This window comes from Pelophylax lessonae (assembly GCF_965119305.1).
Source record: "Pelophylax lessonae genome assembly, chromosome: 3".
NCBI classification, from domain to species: Eukaryota; Metazoa; Chordata; class Amphibia; order Anura; family Ranidae; genus Pelophylax; species Pelophylax lessonae.
The window spans coordinates 121,446,522-121,465,518 of NC_138770.1; positions in this window are offsets into that span (position 1 = coordinate 121,446,522).

The window sequence follows — 18,997 nt, forward strand, 5'->3', positions numbered from 1 at the left end:
ATTTCTAGTGTGTCTAAACATTTCAGAGAAATCCATGGACCTTAGTTCTTTTACCTTTTTTGGTTTAGAACAGGTTGGAAGACCAGTTAGAGGTCATATACACCGCACTTTACTACAGCATGAGGTGCGGTGGATACACAAGCTCAATACAAGAGCCCCTAGGGGTATAAACAATAGGATGGACATAAACCTTTTCTTGAAATAATTGTGAAGTTAATAAAGGTTGATTTTCCTATTGGACACCTTCCTTGATTTTTGACCGACTTGAACACACCACCTCTTCCCTGGTGTTATGTATTGATGTTAATTGCAATTAAGTATGTACCACCCCTAATTTTAGGAGCAGTTATCACATTATATAATTTTTATTTTTTTGTACATCTACATGCTATGAAGAAGGCGTAAAGCCGAAATGCATCAGCATTTGTCATATCACCGCTATCCATGCTGGAATAAAGAATTTTACTTGGAAGAAGATTTTCGTGTGCTGGCTTTATTCATATAACATTCAGCTGTCATAATACACCTGGATACCAATGACAAAGTTAGAGGGAGATGGAGAGTCCTAAAAAACTATTTCAGGGACTTAGGAGCTTAATTAAGGAGTAGGACTTCCAAGGTAGTATTCTCAGAAATACTACCTGTATCTCGAGCCACGCCAGAGAGGCAATGGGAGATTAGAGAAGTTAACAAGTGGCTGAGGAGTTGGTGTAGTAAGGAAGGATTCAGGTTCCTGGAGAACTGGGCTTACTTCTCAGTCGGCTACCGTCTCTTTAGTAGGAATGGACTGCACCTAAATGGGGAGGGTGCAGCCGTAATGGGAGAGAAGATGGCCGAAAAGTTAGAGGGGCTTTTAACCACTTGATGACTGCTCACAGTAATCCTACTGTGGTAGTGCGGCTCTCCTGTGTCCAGCGACATAGACCTACGTTGCTGGAGTTCATGTGATTCCGGCGGCGCCGCTCCCGCTGTGTTTAGACACAGTGAGAGTCAGGCCGGGGGAGGAGAGGTGGCGATTGCCACCTCCCTCCCCCGATCATCATGGAAGCGGTGAGAAGACCCGCCTGCTTATGTAAACAAAGCAGGCGGGTCTTCTCATTGACAGACAGGAGGAGATTGCAGGATTCAGCATAGCTGAACCTGCGATCTCTGTGTCTGTCACAGAACCCCCCCCCACACACACACGTCAGTAAGCATGACCCCCCAAAAGTGTCAAAAATGTCAGTCAGGGGTCCGATCTGTCACAATGTCACAGTCCCGCAAAAAAATTGCAGATCGCCGCCATTACTAGTAAAGAAAAAAAACTAAAACAATGACAAATCTTTACCGTAGTGAGTAAACTTGATAACTTTTGCACAAACCAATCAAAATACGCTTATTGCGATTTTATTTACCAAAAATATGTAGCAGAAAACAAATTGGCCTAAAATGTTCAAAAATTTAGATTTTTACATCTTTTGTTTTGAGAATGTCATATAGCAGAATTGTAAAAAAAATTTTGTTTATAGCACAAAAAATAAAAATCGCACAGGTGATCAAATAACACCAAAAGAAAGCTCTATTTGTGGAACAAAAAAGGACGTAAATTTAGTTTGGGTACAGTGTCAGATGACCGCGCGATTGTCCGTTTAAGTAACACAGTGCTGAATCGCAAAATAGGGCCTGGTCAGTAAGGGGGCAAATCCGTCCAGTCCTCATAACATCTAACGAGAATATAGCATGTAACTGGACAAAATTACGAGGTTTGTATGCCAATGCTAGAAGTCTGGCCAACAAGATAGGAGAACTGGAGCTGCTAATGTATGAGAAGGATTTTGATTTTGTGGGAATTTCGGAGACTTGGTTTGACAGCTCTCATGATTGACTGGCAACCATTCAGGGGTATTCCCTTTATTGCAGAGATAGAGAGGGTAAAAAAAGGGAGGGGTATGCCTGTATATCAAGAACAATGTGCAAGTGAATATGAATGACGATATCATGAATGGAGCTAGGGAGGAGGTAGAATCCCAATGGGTAGAGCTTCAAAGGGAAAGTACTATGGGGAAAGTAATATTGGGCGTATGCTATAGGCCCCCCAACCAGAGGGAGGAGGGGGAGGCAGAATTCCTATCACAGCTTGGAATGGCAGCAAGGATGGGAAATGTCATCATAATGGAGGATTTTAATTATCCAGATATATACTGGGCAGAAGGAACCGCGCATTCATCTAAGGCTCGCCATTTTCTAAATGTTTTGCAGGACAATTTCATGGGTCAGATGGTGAACGCACTGACAAGAAACAATGCGTTACTAGACCTACTGATTACTAACGATACAGACCTGATCACAGATGTAGAAATACGGGGCAGCTTAGGAAACAGTGACCATAGGGCCATTAGTATCAGTATAAATCATAGAAATGGGAAACACAAGGGTAATACAAGGACACTGAATTTCAAAAGAGCCAACTTTCCTAAACTGCGCTCTTTGTTAGATGATATAAAATGGGATAAAATCCTAGGAACAAGGAACACGGAGGAAAAATGGGAGTGCTTTAGGAACATACTAGATAAAGGTATTGGCTAGTGCATTTCAATGGGGAATAGGTTTAAAAGAGCTAAAATAAACCCTGGGTGGCCAAACTCCAACGCAAATATGTATATAAAAATTAAAGAAAAGGCCTTCATAAAATGCAAGGCTGAGGAGTCATTGGCAGTATTCCAACATTACAAAGAATGCAATAGGAAATGTAAGAGCGCGGTCAAGGTGGCTAAAATAGAACCCCAAAGGCACATAGAGGAAGAGAGTAAAAAAAATTCTTTAAGTATATAAATAGTAAGAAAGTGAGGCCAGAACACATTGGCCCCATGAAGGACGACAAAGGGAATCTGGCTACAAAGGATAGAGAGAATGTGAAGGTGCTAAATACATTCTTCTCTTCAGCCTTCACAAAAGAATTGGGGGGATACAGTCACCTATACTGTAATGTTAAAGTTAATAACACGTCACAGGAAGCACCCTCATGGTAACAGAAGAAAGACTCAGAACTAGACTTGAAAAACCTAACATAAATAAGTCACCGCGACCAGATGGTTTACACCCGAGGGTCCTAAAAAAGTCAGCCAGGTGATAGCCAGACCATTGTTCCTAATTTATATGGATAGTCTACTGACGGGAAAGGTACCAGCTGATTGGAAAAAATCCAACGGGGTACCAATATTTAAAAAGGGCCATGATACATCCCCGGGAACTACAGGCCGGTTAGCCTAACATCAATAGTCTGTAAGATATTGGAGGGGATGATAAGGGACTATATACAAGACTTCAGTAATGAAAAAGGTATCATTAGTAGTAATCAGCATGGATTCATGAAAAATCGCTTTTGCCAGACCAATCTATTAACCTTCTATGAAGAAGTGATAAAATTTAAGGAAGGTAATGACGCTCAAGGGTAGTGCTGGGGGGGTAGATCAGCTGCAACAACGGGGGGGGGGGGAGGAAAGGGAAGTAGTGTATCAAAGGGGAGTATAACAACATACAGAAGGCATCACGTAATGAGCCAGAGGAGTTCAAGGAGTCCTATGCACAAGGGGGGGATGAAAAGTCCATGTGCTAGTCTCTAAACAGGAATAATTAATGATAAATGGACCTGGGATCCAATGGGGGATGAGCGGTTCCGGGATGATTCCAGGGATGGATGGATGACACTCAGGGCTGCTGACCGGAGGAGTGAAGCCAACTCTAGTAAACAAGTAAAGGAGGGGAAAGCACCTCTTGAGTGTGATAAAAGTAATTTATTATAATAACAATAGTAGCAACTTACATGGAGGTAAGTGGATTCAAGTGTCCAGCGTGTCCTGCTCCGGCGGTGGGTGTAGCTGTGTAGCTGTGTGCAGCATCCAGATGGGGTCCAGCAGCTCTGAAGAACTTGAGAGGCCTTCTCTGTGGTTCTCAGGGTCGCCCTGGACGAAATGGAAGGGCTGGTGCGGCGGCCGACGGGAGCGTCTGACGTCACTGGGAGGAGAGGGTAGTGTGGGCAGTCTGGACTCACTACACATTTCGGAGCATGCGCCGATGTCTGGTACGGACATGCGCACTCCTTTGTCAAGTGTCCAGACGAAAGGAAGGAGATTGTCTATATCGCCCACGGGGGGGCGTGTGTCATAGTTAAAAATTAAAGCGGCAATGCAAAAGAAAAGCATTTAAAACGGCAATGCATGTCATAAAAGAGATGGATAAAACCACGATACATATATGCAGAGAAAGATTGTACTGATCTCGGTGTCCAATGTAGACAGATGCAAAGGGACAAGGAGAAGGCTTAAATCAAGTGTTTATGAAGGGAATTAAGATCATTTGGCCGTAGGGGCAAATTGATATGTGAATCAAATGGGTAATGAGTAGTGTAAGGGATAATGATAGCATATAGAATAGGCATATGTCATGGTAGGGGCATAAAGGGTATTATATTAAGAGGTTGTGGGTGGGTAAATTAAATTAATATGGACACGGGGATGGCGGGGACATCGAGGATATATATTGGGACGTCTAGGAATTTATAAATGAGTGAATAAAATAAAATAAATTAAATAAAACCCGGGGATATGGTATGAAGATGGGGATCAAGGACATCATATATGGATAGTGAAAAGGTTATTACGGTCTTATGGGGATGGGGACGGTGAGAACCACAATGGGGGGGAGAAATGGGGGGAAAGGGGGGGGAGAGGGGGGAGGGAGAAAAGGGAGTTCGTTTTTACTTACTGAGAGGTCTTGGTGACGAGGATAACTATGATTGGCATACTGAGAGACCTGGAATGGTAACAAAGAAGCATTAATGGAGGAAGGGATGCCAGAATATTATATTGGGGCTACAAGATGGTGTTGATATCTAGTTCCTCATTTAGGCCATTGGGACTAAGGCTATCTAGAGTATAGATCCAGAACGTTTCTCTCTCACATAGTAGCGAGAAACGTTCTGCTGCTGGTAGGTTTCTGGGTATGGATTCAAGGATCCAGACACGTAAACCTGCTGTGGATTGTTTATGGCACTCTAGGAAGTGCCGGGGAATGCTGTGTAGGTCACAGCCAGTTTCAATGAAGCGTCGGTGTTTGCCGAACTGCTGTCTTAGGGGGCAGATGGTGCGTCCTACGTATAGGAGGGGACATGGAAAGGAGAGGCAATAAACAATGTGATCGGTGGAACAGTTGTGGAAGCCATCAAAGGTATATGTTTTACCTTTGTGGGTGAAAGATTTCTGGCCATGTTGCACAAATTCACAGGTTTTGCAGAGGACTTTTTTGCACTATTTTCCATCCCCTTAAGGGGTATGAGGCAAAGGGGGTTGGGTTTGGGTTTTGTGAGTTTGCTGGGAGCGATTTTTTGATACAGGGTTTGTCAAGGATATTGGCAGAGAGGAGGGGATCCTGTTTGAGAATACCCCAGTGTTTTGAGATGATGCTTTCCATCTTTTTATGTCGTCCGTGAAATCTGGTGATGAACCGAATGGTGGACTCGGACGTGTGGTTGTCATTTTTGGGGGGTTTTTCAGAAAGATAGGTGTTGTAAGCTGTATCTATTAATGTATTGGGGTAACCCTTGTCCAGAAACTTCTTTTTGAGGTGATGGCTTTGGGAGATGTAGTCAGATTCTTTTGTGCAGTTTTGTCGCAGCCGGCAGAACTGTCCCTTGGGGATATTTTTTACCCATAATTAATGGGTGGTGACAACTGTCATAGTGTAAATATGAGTTTCCAGCAGTTGGTTTGCAGTAGTTTCGGGAGATGATGGTGCCGCCATCATGGCTAAGCTCTAGATCTAGAAAGGCTAAATGCTCATGATGCCAGGCAGATGTGAAAGATAAACCAAAGGGGTTATTGTTGCAATGGTTGATGAAATCCTGGATGGTGGTGGATGGGCCGTCCCAGATGATGATGAGATCATCGATGCATGGTGATGAATCCACTTACCTCCATGTAAGTTGCTACTATTGTTATTGTAATAAATTACTTTTGTCACACTCAAGAGGCGCCTTCCCCTCCTTTACTTCTATGAAGAAGTGAGCTGCTATCTAGATAAAGCAAGGTCTGTGGATGTGGTGTATCTGGATTTTGCAAAGGCATTTGACACAGTTCCCCACAAACATTTACTGTACAAATTAAAGTACATAGGTATGGACCATAGAGTGAGTACCTGGATTAAAAGCTGGCTTCAGGAACGTGTCCAAAGGGTGGAGATAAATGGGGAGTATTCAGAATGGTCTGGTGTGGAAAGTGGGGTCGATACTGAAATAAACAGGGCAACAACTTCTACGCAGAATGTGGAAACCTTACAAGAAGTACTGAACAAAATAATGGGGTGGGCATCTACATGGCAAATAAGGGTTTAATGTTTAAAAATGTAAGGTAATGCATTTGGGTTCCAGAAATATGAATGCAAGTTACCCACTAGGGGGGGGAGAGCCTTTGGGGGAATCGAAGATGGAAAAGGACCTGGGGGTCTTAGTAGACAACAAGTTCAGCAACGGCATGCAATGTCAAGCTGCTGCAAGCAAAGCCAACACAATACTGGCATATATTAAAAGGAGGATTCACTTCAGAGATAAAATGATAATTCTCCCACTCGTCAAGACTCTGGTCCGGCCGCATCTCGAGTATGCCGTCCAATTCTGGGCACCGGTCCTCAGGAAGGATGTGCTGGAACTGGAGTAAGTGCAGAGAAGGGGAACAAAGCTAATAAAGGGACTGTAGGATCTCAGCTATGAGGAAAGACTACAAGCATTGCACTTATTCTCTCTGGAGAAGAGACACTTGAGAAGGGATATGATATCAATGTACAAATACCGTACTGGCGACCCTAGCATAGGGAACAAACTATTCAGAGAAAGGAGATACAATAAGACACGTGGCCATTCACTAAAACTTGAGGAAAGGCGGTTTAACCTTAAAGTGCGTAAGGGGTTCTTCACTGTAAGAGCGGTAAGGATGTGGAATTCTCTTCCACAAGCAGTCGTATCAGCGGGGAGCATTGATAGTTTCAAAAAACTATTAGATGGGCACCTTAAAGACCACAACATACAGGGGTATACAATGTACGGTTAAAAGCAAACACACACACATCATAGGTTGAACTGGATGGACTTATGTCTTTTTTCAACCTCACTAACTATATAACTATGTAACTATGTAACAAACTATTCAGCAAAAGAAAATATAAAAGGACTCGCGCCCATTTGCTAAAATTAGAAGAAAAGTGGTTTAACCCTAAATTGGGTAAAGAGTTCTATACCGTCAGAGCAGTAAGGATGTGAAATTCTCTTACACAAGCAGTGGTGTCAGTGGGGAGGATCGATAGTTTCAAAAAATTATTAGATGGACACCCTAATGACCACAACATATAGGGGTATACAATGTACTGTTGACATAAACACTTATACACACACTCATCTTGAAGTTGAACTGAATGGACTGGTGCCTTTTTTAAACCTCACTAACTATGTAACTAATATAAATCTGATACTCTGTAGAATGTTTAAACTGTAGATGTATGTGCTCACCTTTAGCTTCTATGCCATACAGGGTGATAGCAAGTGTTTTTATCTGATTGGCTTTTTATAGTCATGTGATCTTTATTGCCCATACACGGGCTAATATGATAAGACAAAAATAGTTGTAGCCTGGGGTCCGGCTCAAATTCACCTACAACCATTGCTGACCTTACAGCTCTTGCCCCACTGAAGCACAATGAGTATTCTTCAAAGCATAAGTGCATGTATGTAGCATGTCTGAAGCTCAAAAACATTCCTTATATCTCTTTGAGGGCCCTCTTTGAGGGTCGATTAATCCTTTTTGAAGGCAATAAGCAGTCTCAAATGCATAGGGATATGACATTGGCAGAGCAAGAAGTGCCCTCCTCCAAGAAGTGCAGAAGAGAGAATAATTGATATGTAGACTGTCACATGAATGTAGATTAAAGGTAACAATCTGGGGCTTTTAACATTTTTGGTAAAGGAAAATGAAAGGGTTCCTAAAGGGGATGGTGTTGGAAAGAACATTTATTTTTAATGCCCAGAGTTTAACTAAAAAATATTAAAAATGCAGAGACTAACCTATATAGTTGCCCCTTTATTTATATTTAATTACTTTTTCTGTGCTTGATATGTTAACTAGTGTTGAGCGAACACGGACTGTATTATTCGTGTTCGTACCGAATAATTGGATTTTTGTTACCCGAACACGGACCCGAAAACTTTACTGTATGTTCGGGTTTAAAATCCGTGTTCGGTCATTTTATTTCCTGTTTTGTATGTAATGGCGCACTTTTAATGGCGGGCTTTCAACAGCCAATCAACAAGCGTTTAACTGGTGTGCCTTAAGCCATCCCAGCCTAGCCTACTAATGTATTAGGATCTGTGATTGGCCATCTGAAGCATGTGACCATGTTTTTATAAGTTCGAGAGCCCCAGCGCGCTGCGTCATTCTGCTGTAGTTTAGGGACAGAGCACACATCATAAGCGCTGGCTGCTGATTAGGGAAAAACAGTGATTCTGTGAAAAATTTTGTCCGAAAAGAATGCAGGGTCAGGTCGGAGTGGAGGCAGGGAGAGTTATTAGAGCATTTTAGGGCGAGGCTGGAGAATAGGCAGGGTCAGTGTTCTACATCGATTTTGCTGTGTGGGGGGTTGTGCAGTGCCAGTGAACGATCTTATCGAGTATATTAGGGACAGGCTGGAGAATAGGCAGGGTCAGTGTTCTACATCGATTTTGCTGTGTGGGGGGTGGTGCAGTGAACACAATCTTTTTGCCCTCAGTTAAGCCCACTGAGGAGGAGGAGGAGGGAGAAAAAAATTATTTTTATCAGTCAGTTGTGTGCAGCGTTTTTGCTTCAGTGCTGACTGTGATAAGACACTGCTGTGTTCACATGTGCTATTGAGTGATTTTAAATTTTATACACTTTTTTCTTTTCCACTATTCAATATACACCCTTTTGGGTTAAAAAAATTAAATTGTGGCATAGTCTGTACTAATCTATTTAAAAATTACAAACTTATTTGCGTCCACTTCCGGTTCCGGCGCCGGATGCTGTAGCAGCGTCTTCCCTCGGCTCCCGCGGCAGGACTTAAAAATCGGCTTGTAAACGCAGCCCCGCGCCTCCACGGACCCCGGCACTGCTCTCCGCTACCCCCGGCACCCCTATCATGGACAAATTTCTGGAGAAGCCCGGATCGCGAGCGCCGCCGGGCCCTCCGCAAATCGAGGCCGCGGTCTCGGCCTACCCGCCGGAAGTGGCGGAGGTCCCAGGTATGGACACATCAGCTCCCGCACCGGCCGCGATGCCCACCCTGGGGGATCCACAGTCTGACCGGATTGCTCAGACAGTAGTCGCCCTCCTCTCCCCCACAATCACCACTGCTGTACAGGCAACAGTGGCTGCAGGGATGCAGGAATTAAAAAAGCAGCTCTCGGACCATGCCCTTAGGCTGCAAGAGGTGGAACACAGGGTCTCTAACGTTGAGGAAGAGATTTACCAGTCCCACCACTTCGAGGAAAATCAAGATAAAACCAACCAACTTATAATGCAGAAGTTGGAGGACTTGGAGAACAGATCCAGAAGGAGTAATCTCCGTTTTATTGGGATCCCTGAGACCATGCCTCCCTCCGCCATCCCCGAGTTATGTGCCAAGAAAATTCCAGAAGCTCTGGGTATTCAGGGTGTGTGTGTAGTGGAGAGGGCACATCGCATGGGAATGCTGTCATCTGATCGCCCCACCCCGCGACCGATCATTGCAAAATACCTTAACTATGACGATAAATGGGCGATTCTTCAGCGATTCCGACAGTCCAAATCCTTCCAGCTCGACGGGATGAAGATGCTCATCTTTGCTGATTACTCGGTGGAGGTGGCCAAAAAGCGCAAAGCTTTCCAGTCTGTCTGTTCAAAACTTCACCATGCGCAGATCAAATTTACTCTGGCATATCCTGCCACCCTTCGCCTGCGATCCCCATCCGGCGAACAACTGTCCTTCCAGGACCCCTCGGAAGCGGAATCCTTTCTGCGCTCCCAGCATTTGAATGATCCTGGTTCTTCTGCATCTGAACCCTCCTCAGTCCCTCGCCCCTTCGATCAACGGAGCCCCCGCAAAGACTCTCCTAAGCAGCAAAGATACTCGGAGGTGGTGTCAGGTCATCGCTCGATTCCGCCACGCTGATCTCTTCAGACAGTAAGATCTAGACTGTACCTGTTTTACACATTTTTCAGGGATGATTCTGGGCGCTGACCCACTGCATTTTTGCAGAAAGGGTCGCCGTGGGCAGCCTAAGGCACATCCACTGAAATTGGTTTGCACGCCGCAATGCGGCCGATTTGTTGTTATTTGTATGTATTCCTGCAATTCCTCACCGTTAAAGTTCTTTCTTTTTCCTTATTTCGTTTAATTTTATTGTTATGATATATCTGGCCTTCTGCTGTTTACGAATGCTGTTTATGTGGCCCCCCCGGGTGGACCCCGTCTGGGCTAATCCACTCCTGACGCCATCCATCTGATCATGGCGCTGGGGGAGGGCAGTCGCATGGACCTGCCTTAGTCTGGCCAAGGGTTAGTCGCCCCCCCCACACTACAGCGTCCGGAAAGAAGTGAAGTCGCAAAATGAGCTCTCTATGTTTTTCATGTTGTCTGCTATGCTTCTGCATACAATTCTGTTGTTTCTCCTATTCTTCCCATACTGCCCCGGATCCACGGTTGGATCCTTCTACCCCCCCTCCATGTCACCTGTCAGTATTATCCAATCCGCCCGCGGTCACATTTGAACTGCAGAGCCCTGCCTCGGCCCCTGTACCTTTTGTCACCTTCATAATACCGATTACACACCCCTCTTTATTTAAACCTCCATGAAAGTAGTTTCCTGGAATGTTAGGGGTTTGAGATCCCCCATCAAGAGGATGAAGATCCTGAGACACCTTAAGCGGCTTGGGGCCGACATCGCCCTCATCCAAGAATCGCATCTACCGGCGGAAGATTTTTTTCGCATACGAAAGCTGTGGGTGGGTGAGGTTCTTGGATCGGCGGCGAGGGGGCGTAGAGCCGGAGTGCTTATACTGATCCACAAGCGTCTCTCCTGCGACGTTTTGTCCCACAACACTGACGACCAGGGTAGATTTATTTCCGCTCATATCAAACTCGGTAATAGAGAGCTTTTGCTGTCAAACGTATATGCTCCCAACAGCCCTGACCAGCCTTTTTACCGGGACCTGTCCTCTTTTCTTCTCCGCTCACCGACGGTCCCTCACTTGATCGGCGGCGACTTCAATACCACCATGGACCCTCTACTAGACAAATCTAACGGTAGGCACGGTGCCCCGCGTCGATCTACGCCGTCGGTCTCTCCCTTAGCTGCATTGGTAGAATCCCTGGGCCTTTCGGATATTTGGCGTCTTTCTCACCCCTGTGATAGGGACTATACTTTTTACTCCCATCCACATAATGTTTTTACGCGTATCGATTATTTTTTTTGCTCTGACGCTATCACCCCGCGGTTGGAAGACCCTACAATCCACGACATTGTCATCTCCGACCACGCCCCTATATCGCTGACGCTTGACCCCCCGGATAGACAGAGTGAGTCCCCTCTCTGGAGATTCCCTGGCTATCTCAACAAAAACGCAGACTTTCGCTCCTACTTGACCCAAGCCTGGTCCGAATACTCTGCAGACAACGCCCTCCACGTCTCTGACCCTAACCTTTTCTGGGAGGCCGGTAAGGCCTTCCTGAGAGGGAAAATAATCTCCTATGCCTCGGCATACAAAAAATCGACTAACAAGCAATATCGTTTAGCTAGCGAACGCCTACGCTGTGCCCAACGGGATCTCCTCTCACTTGACTCACCAGCCCATAAGGAGGAATGGAAAAATGCCAAAAACGCCTTTGACCTGTGGGCAGACAAACTCGAGCATCTCAAACACGCACACTTTTCGGCCACCTTACACAAATTTGGCAACAAGGCAGGGAAGCTGCTCTCGAGACTCTGCGGTGCCCCCTATAAACCCACCCATATCACCTCTCTTAGAGACCACACGGGTACGGTTACCTCGACCCCTCCAGGGGTGAAAGGTATAATACATAAGTTCTACACCTCTCTTTATTCCTCTGACACCTTTGATGCTGCCCAAGCCAAATTTTTCCTGGATAAGGTGACGCTCCCCGCAGTCTCCCCAGGCCACCTGGAAATGTTGAATGCTCCAATCTCTCTCTTGGAAATCCAGACCACCATTAAAAATTTAGCCCCCAATAAGGCTCCTGGTCCGGGTGGCCTTACAGGTGATTTTTATAAAACCGCTTTGGATAGCGTGGCGCCCACTTTACTGGAGGTTTACTCTTCCATCTGGTCGGGCGGTTCCTATCCCCCTACCGGTAACCAGGCGGTGATTAAACTTCTGGCCAAGAAAGGCAAAGACCCCCTAGAACCTGGATCCTATAGACCAATATCCCTTCTGAACCTAGATGTTAAGATCTTGTCTAAGATTGTTGCATCGAGAATGGCCCAAATCATGCCCTCTTTGATACACCCAGCACAATCGGCCTTCACCAAGGGCAGATCAGCTGCCTCAAACCTCCGCAAAGTGCTGTTAGCCCTGGACCAGGCTAGAGTTCAGTCGGTGGAGGACCTGGCGATCATAACCCTGGACGCAGAGAAAGCCTTTGACAACGTTAACTTTGAATGGCTGTCGATGGCTCTTACAGCCTTTGGCTTCTCTGGTCCTTTCACACATGTTGTCAAGGCCATGTATGCTTCTCCAGCGGCCAGGCTCTGGGTGGCCGGGTCCCTCACCGAAGAATTCCGTCTATATAAGGGCACGAGACAAGGCTGCCCCCTATCCCCGTTGCTCTTTAACTTAGCCCTGGAACCCCTCTCCAGATACCTCCTTGATGTGGCCCCACTCCATGGGATTAGAATCGGCTCCCAAGAACTCCGCATATCTCTTTTTGCGGACGATATACTTATTTTTACCCGTAACCCCGCCTCAGATATGCGCACCATCATCTCTATTTTTGATCGATTTAAAACCTGCTCGGGCCTTAGAATTAATTATACCAAAAGTGAAATTCTCCCTTTAGGCCCCCACCCCACTCCAGCTTGGGCATCTTCCTCCCCTTTTACTTTGGCGTCCTCGCATATAACCTACTTGGGTATAAAAATTGGCAAACTTCCTTCTTCCATCTATACCCTGAACTATCCCCCTGTAACGCTCCTGCGTTTCTTATATGGTGTGGATTTTCAGCTGCAGAAATAGTTCCACGTCAGTAGTCATGTAAGAGATATGCTGAGATACCATTCCCAACCTCAATGACTCATCATGTGTGGAAGGTCTTATTTCAGCCAGTAAATACACACAATTAGCAAACTGGTTCCTAGAGTGACTTTATGTATGTGGTAACACAATGATGAAGGTTGAGGGATAGGTTGAGTGGAGGTGGTAGGTGATAGACACTTGAAGGTGAGACAGTAGCAGATGGATGCAGGAAGGTTTAGCAATGTTGTATGATAGCAGATGATAGAATAGCAGGTGGACATACAAAAGAGATCAACCCAGTGCAGAAAAGTAGCAGTAGTCTCAAGAGCTAGCAATCTAGTTATGCAGATGTGATAAACAGTCTTTACTATGCAGAGCTAGATAGTGTAAGCTTAGTATAAGTTTATAGAGAATTCCCCTGCGGGGTACTTAGCACTATTAGCGATACAGCCGAAGGGTGGTTCAGGAGAGGCGGATGATCCAGTAGCGGGATACAGGGATCAGCGCAGCGAGGTTCCGTCAGCGAAGTAAGCTTGCAAGCATGGAAGCTTCAAGCAAGGTTAGCATCCAGGTAAGGGTGTTTGAACGAACACATGTGAGTGAGAACCGGCGCTTTAAATAGCCATCTAGTCCGGCGCTGGGTGATGACAGCTCCAGTCTTAAAGGTGTATGCGCACCTTTCCAAAAGTAAATGGTGGGGCGCATACACTTGTGGAAAGTGTAATTTAGGGTACCAAAGGTACCGGAACATTACAATACCCCCCCCTTAAGGCCTGCTCCTGAAGGCCTCTGGAGCTGGTTTGTCTGGGTATCTCGCATGAAAATTGCAGATTAATCTAGGGGCATGTATGTCAGAGGTGTTTAGGCAGGTGTCGTCTTGGGGCCCATAGTTCTTCCATCTAACCAAGTACTGAAGTCTTCTTCTGTAGATACGAGAATCCAGAATCTCTTTTATCTCGTATTCTTCTCCACCTTCAACTTGTACAGGAGGGGGAGGTGGAATATTAGGCCTTATTCCTTGGTCCGGAACATGGGGTTTTAGTAGCGACACATGGAAAATGGGATGGATTTTTAGGTCCATTGGCAATGTAAGCTGCACTGCAGCTTTTCCAATAAGTTTCTTGATTGGGAAAGGTCCCAAGAACAGAGGTCCAAGCTTTTTGCTAGGGATCTTCAGTCTCAAGTTTTTTGTTGAGAGCCAAACGAGGTCCCCGATAGTATACTGTGGAGAAGGTCTTCTACGAAGATCATAGTACTTCTTTTGTTGACTGTGAGCGTGTGCAATGGTAGTATTTAGTAAACCCAGAGAATCCTTTATTTGGGTAAGATAGTCTGAGGCTACTGGGTTATTTGAAGGAAGGATGCGTGGAGGGAGAATAGAGGGATGGAACCCATAGTTCAAGTAGAACGGACTCTGCTTGGTTGTACTGTGAGTTGCGTTGTTGTAGGCAAATTCTGCCAGGGGGAGAAGATCCAACCAATCATCCTGTTGGTAAGAAGTGTAACAACGTAAATACTGCTCGATGCATTGGTTGACTCTTTCAGTCTGTCCGTTGGTCTGCGGATGGTAAGGAGAAGTGAGCTTCCGCTCAATCCGTAGTATGTGACATAGTTCTTGCCAGAATTTAGAAATAAATTGGGATCCACGGTCAGACAGAAGAGTTTTTGGGATACCATGTAATCTGAAGACATGTTTCATCAGGAGTTCTGCCGTTTGTTTGGACGAAGGTAGTCTGCGAATAGCAATGAAATGTGCCATCTTTGTCAGATGGTCCACTGACACCAAGATGGTATTAAATCCTTTGGAAGGAGGCAATTCTACGATGAAGTCCAATGACAAAACCTCCCATGGAGTTTGGGGTATTGGTAGACTGCATAGTAGACCGGATGGTCTCGTAGTGTCAATTTTGGACCTGGCACAGACATTGCATGAAGAGACGAATTTTTGTATAGATGTTTTCATGTCAGGCCACCAGAATTGTCGAGAAATCAAATTGAAAGTTTTTGTCATACCCATATGTCCTGCCATAGGCACATCATGCGATAATTCCAAGATCTTGGTGCGTAGGGTAGGTGGTATGTAAAGTTTGTCGTTGTAGTAGAGGAAGCCTTCTGCATCAGTATTTAGTTGTGGTGGGGGTGAATCCAAACTTATACCATGCAGAACCTCTTCCTTTAAGGAACGGACAACTCCAATAATGCGTTTGTGAGGTATTATAGGAACGGAAGGGATTTCAAAGTAGTTTTCTTCAGTTAGTCGTGATAGTGCATCCGCCTTTTTGTTCTTATCTGCAGGTGTGTAGGTCACTAGGAAGTTAAACCTTAGAAAGAATAGTGACCATCGTACCTGTCGATGCGAGAGAGTTTTGCTAGTCTGAAGATATTGGAGGTTTTTATGGTCCGTGTATATAATTATTGGTAGTTGGGTGCCTTCGAGTAAATGTCGCCAATTCTCCAGAGCCAATTTTATAGCAAGCAGTTCCTTTTCACCCACGGGGTAATTTATCTCGGGACTGCTCAGGGATTTAGAAAAAAAAGCGACTGGATGAAGTGGTGAAGTGTGGGTAGGTCGTTGGGAGAGTATTGCTCCTACTGCCATGTTTGACGCATCTACCTCCAGAATGTATTGGAGGGATGAGTCTGGATGGCGTAATATGGGAGCGGAAGTAAACCTTGTCTTTAACAAGTGGAAAGCCTTATTTGCTTCTTCTGACCATTTAAATGGTATTTTTATGCTAGTGAGCTGTGTGAGGGGTCTCACAATAGCAGAAAAGTTTTTTATGAACTTCCTGTAGAAATTTGAAAATCCCAGGAATCGCTGTAGCGCCTTGCGTGTAGTTGGTGTAGGCCAATCCTGAATGCAGGATATTTTACTCATGTCCATCTCAATTCCTGTTTTGGATATGATGTAGCCTAGAAAGAGTACCTCATCTTTATGGAACAAGCATTTCTTCAGCTTCACATAAAGATTATGTGCAAGCAATCTCGATAATACAAGTCTTACATGTCTTATGTGTTCAGACAGGGTCCATGAATATATAAGTATATCGTCCAGATATACCACAACACAGACATCTAGTAAGTCTTTAAAAATATCGTTTATAAATCGTTGGAAAACTGCAGGGGCATTGCATAGGCCGAATGGCATCACAAGATATTCGAACAATCCGTATCTAGTTCTGAATGCAGTCTTCCACTCGTGTCCATCACGGATTCGAATGAGATTGTATGCTTCTTTCAGGTCTAATTTTGAAAAATAGGTAGCTCCACGCACCTGCTCAATGAGCTCAGGGATAAGCGGTAGAGGATAGCGATCTTTTATTGTGATAGCATTCAATTTCCTGTAGTCGATGATAGGTCTGAGACTTGAATCTTTATTGCGAACAAAAAAGAGTCCTGCTGCTGTGGAAGAAGTGGAAGGTCTAATAAAACCTTTTTCCAAGTTCTCATCCAAATAGGTTTTGAGATGGGCAAGTTCATCCTGTGAAAGAGGATAAACATGACCGAACGGCAATTTGCTATTTGGGAGTAGATCAATGCTACAATCATAGTCTCGATGAGGAGGTAATGCTTGAGCATTTTTCTCAAGAAAAACCTCAGAAAGATCCTGATAACATAGTGGTGCAATCTCATCTGTCACCACAGACAGAATCTTCCCGGAAAACGGGAGGTTACACGTTTCCTCGCAATAACAAGAAGGGAAGGTCAAGGACCGTTTCTTCCAATCTATGGTTGGTTGGTGTGTGTGCAACCAGGGAAGTCCCAACACAATGGGAAAGTGGGGTGATGGTATTAAATCGAAGGTAGAAGTCTCCCTATGAGACTCGTTAATAGTGACTAGAAGTGCTTGTGTCTGATCGGTGATCGGACCAGAGGATAACGGAACACCGGTAATAAGACTTACTGAGACAGGTTTGAGTTTAGAAATAATAGGAATTTTATTTAAAGCAGCAAAACATATATCCATATAATTTCCACAAGATCCTGTGTCAATCATGGCCTTAGTAGTAATCCTGTTCTGGTCCCACTGTAATGTCAAAAAAGCAGAAATGTAGGGGTTAGTGAATGAAGTTGTCAATCCTCCTAGGGAGACATGTGAACACTCACCCTTCTTTTTGTTGACTAGGGGACAGACGTTTATCTTGTGATCCGGGGATGCACAGTACAAGCAGAGATTTTCATTTCGTCTTTTGGCTTTTTCCATAGTTGATAGCGGTGGGCGTATGGTTCCTATCTCCATAGGAACGGGGTCAACGGCCAGACTCCGAGAGGAAACGGATAATGGCATTCCCATCTTTTCAGCCTTTCTTTCTCGTAGTCTTCTATCTATGGTAATACTGAGTTGTATTAGTGCATCCAGGGTTTTTGGCAGATCCGCTCGGGCGAGCTCGACCTTAACGGTTTCTGATAGGCCAAGCCTAAATTGGGTTTTCAGAGATGCATCATTCCATTCTGAATCAAGGGTCCATCTCTTGAACTCTGCGACAAAGTCTTCTACAGGCCTCCTTCCTTGTTTCAAGGATCTTAACTGAAGATCAGCAGTACTCTGCCTATTGGGGTCATCATATAGGCTGGTGAGCTCTGCCAGGAACAAGGCATAGGAGTTGAGAAGCGGGTCGTTTTTCTCAAAAAGAGAATCTGCCCAGGCTCGAGGATCGTTTGATAGGTAAGAAATAATAGTACAAACCTTAATGTGATCAGTAAGGTAGGTACGAGGTTTTAGCAAAAAAAATAACTCACATGCGTTTTTAAATTTGCGAAATTTTTTGCGATCGCCTGTAAATACCAAAGGGGGATTTATCTTGGGTTCAGGGGACTGAGCAGAGGTAAGTTGTGTCAGTCTAATTACCTGCTGCGACAGAGCCTGATTGTCTTCTTTTAATTCAGCAAGTGCGTGTATTAACGCAGATACTTGCTGTTTTAATTGTGTCACCTGAGTGGTTATTTCTGCTGAATCCATTTTTTGGTTCGTTCAATCTGTAACGCTCCTGCGTTTCTTATATGGTGTGGATTTTCAGCTGCAGAAATAGTTCCACGTCAGTAGTCATGTAAGAGATATGCTGAGATACCATTCCCAACCTCAATGACTCATCATGTGTGGAAGGTCTTATTTCAGCCAGTAAATACACACAATTAGCAAACTGGTTCCTAGAGTGACTTTATGTATGTGGTAACACAATGATGAAGGTTGAGGGATAGGTTGAGTGGAGGTGGTAGGTGATAGACACTTGAAGGTGAGACAGTAGCAGATGGATGCAGGAAGGTTTAGCAATGTTGTATGATAGCAGATGATAGAATAGCAGGTGGACATACAAAAGAGATCAACCCAGTGCAAAAAAAGTAGCAGTAGTCTCAAGAGCTAGCAATCTAGTTATGCAGATGTGATAAACAGTCTTTACTATGCAGAGCTAGATAGTGTAAGCTTAGTATAAGTTTATAGAGAATTCCCCTGGGGGGTACTTAGCACTATTAGCGATACAGCCGAAGGGTGGTTCAGGAGAGGCGGATGATCCAGTAGCGGGATACAGGGATCAGCGCAGCGAGGTTCCGTCAGCGAAGTAAGCTTGCAAGCATGGAAGCTTCAAGCAAGGTTAGCATCCAGGTAAGGGTGTTTGAACGAACACATGTGAGTGAGAACCGGCGCTTTAAATAGCCATCTAGTCCGGCGCTGGGTGATGACAGCTCCAGTCTTAAAGGTGTATGCGCACCTTTCCAAAAGTAAATGGTGGGGC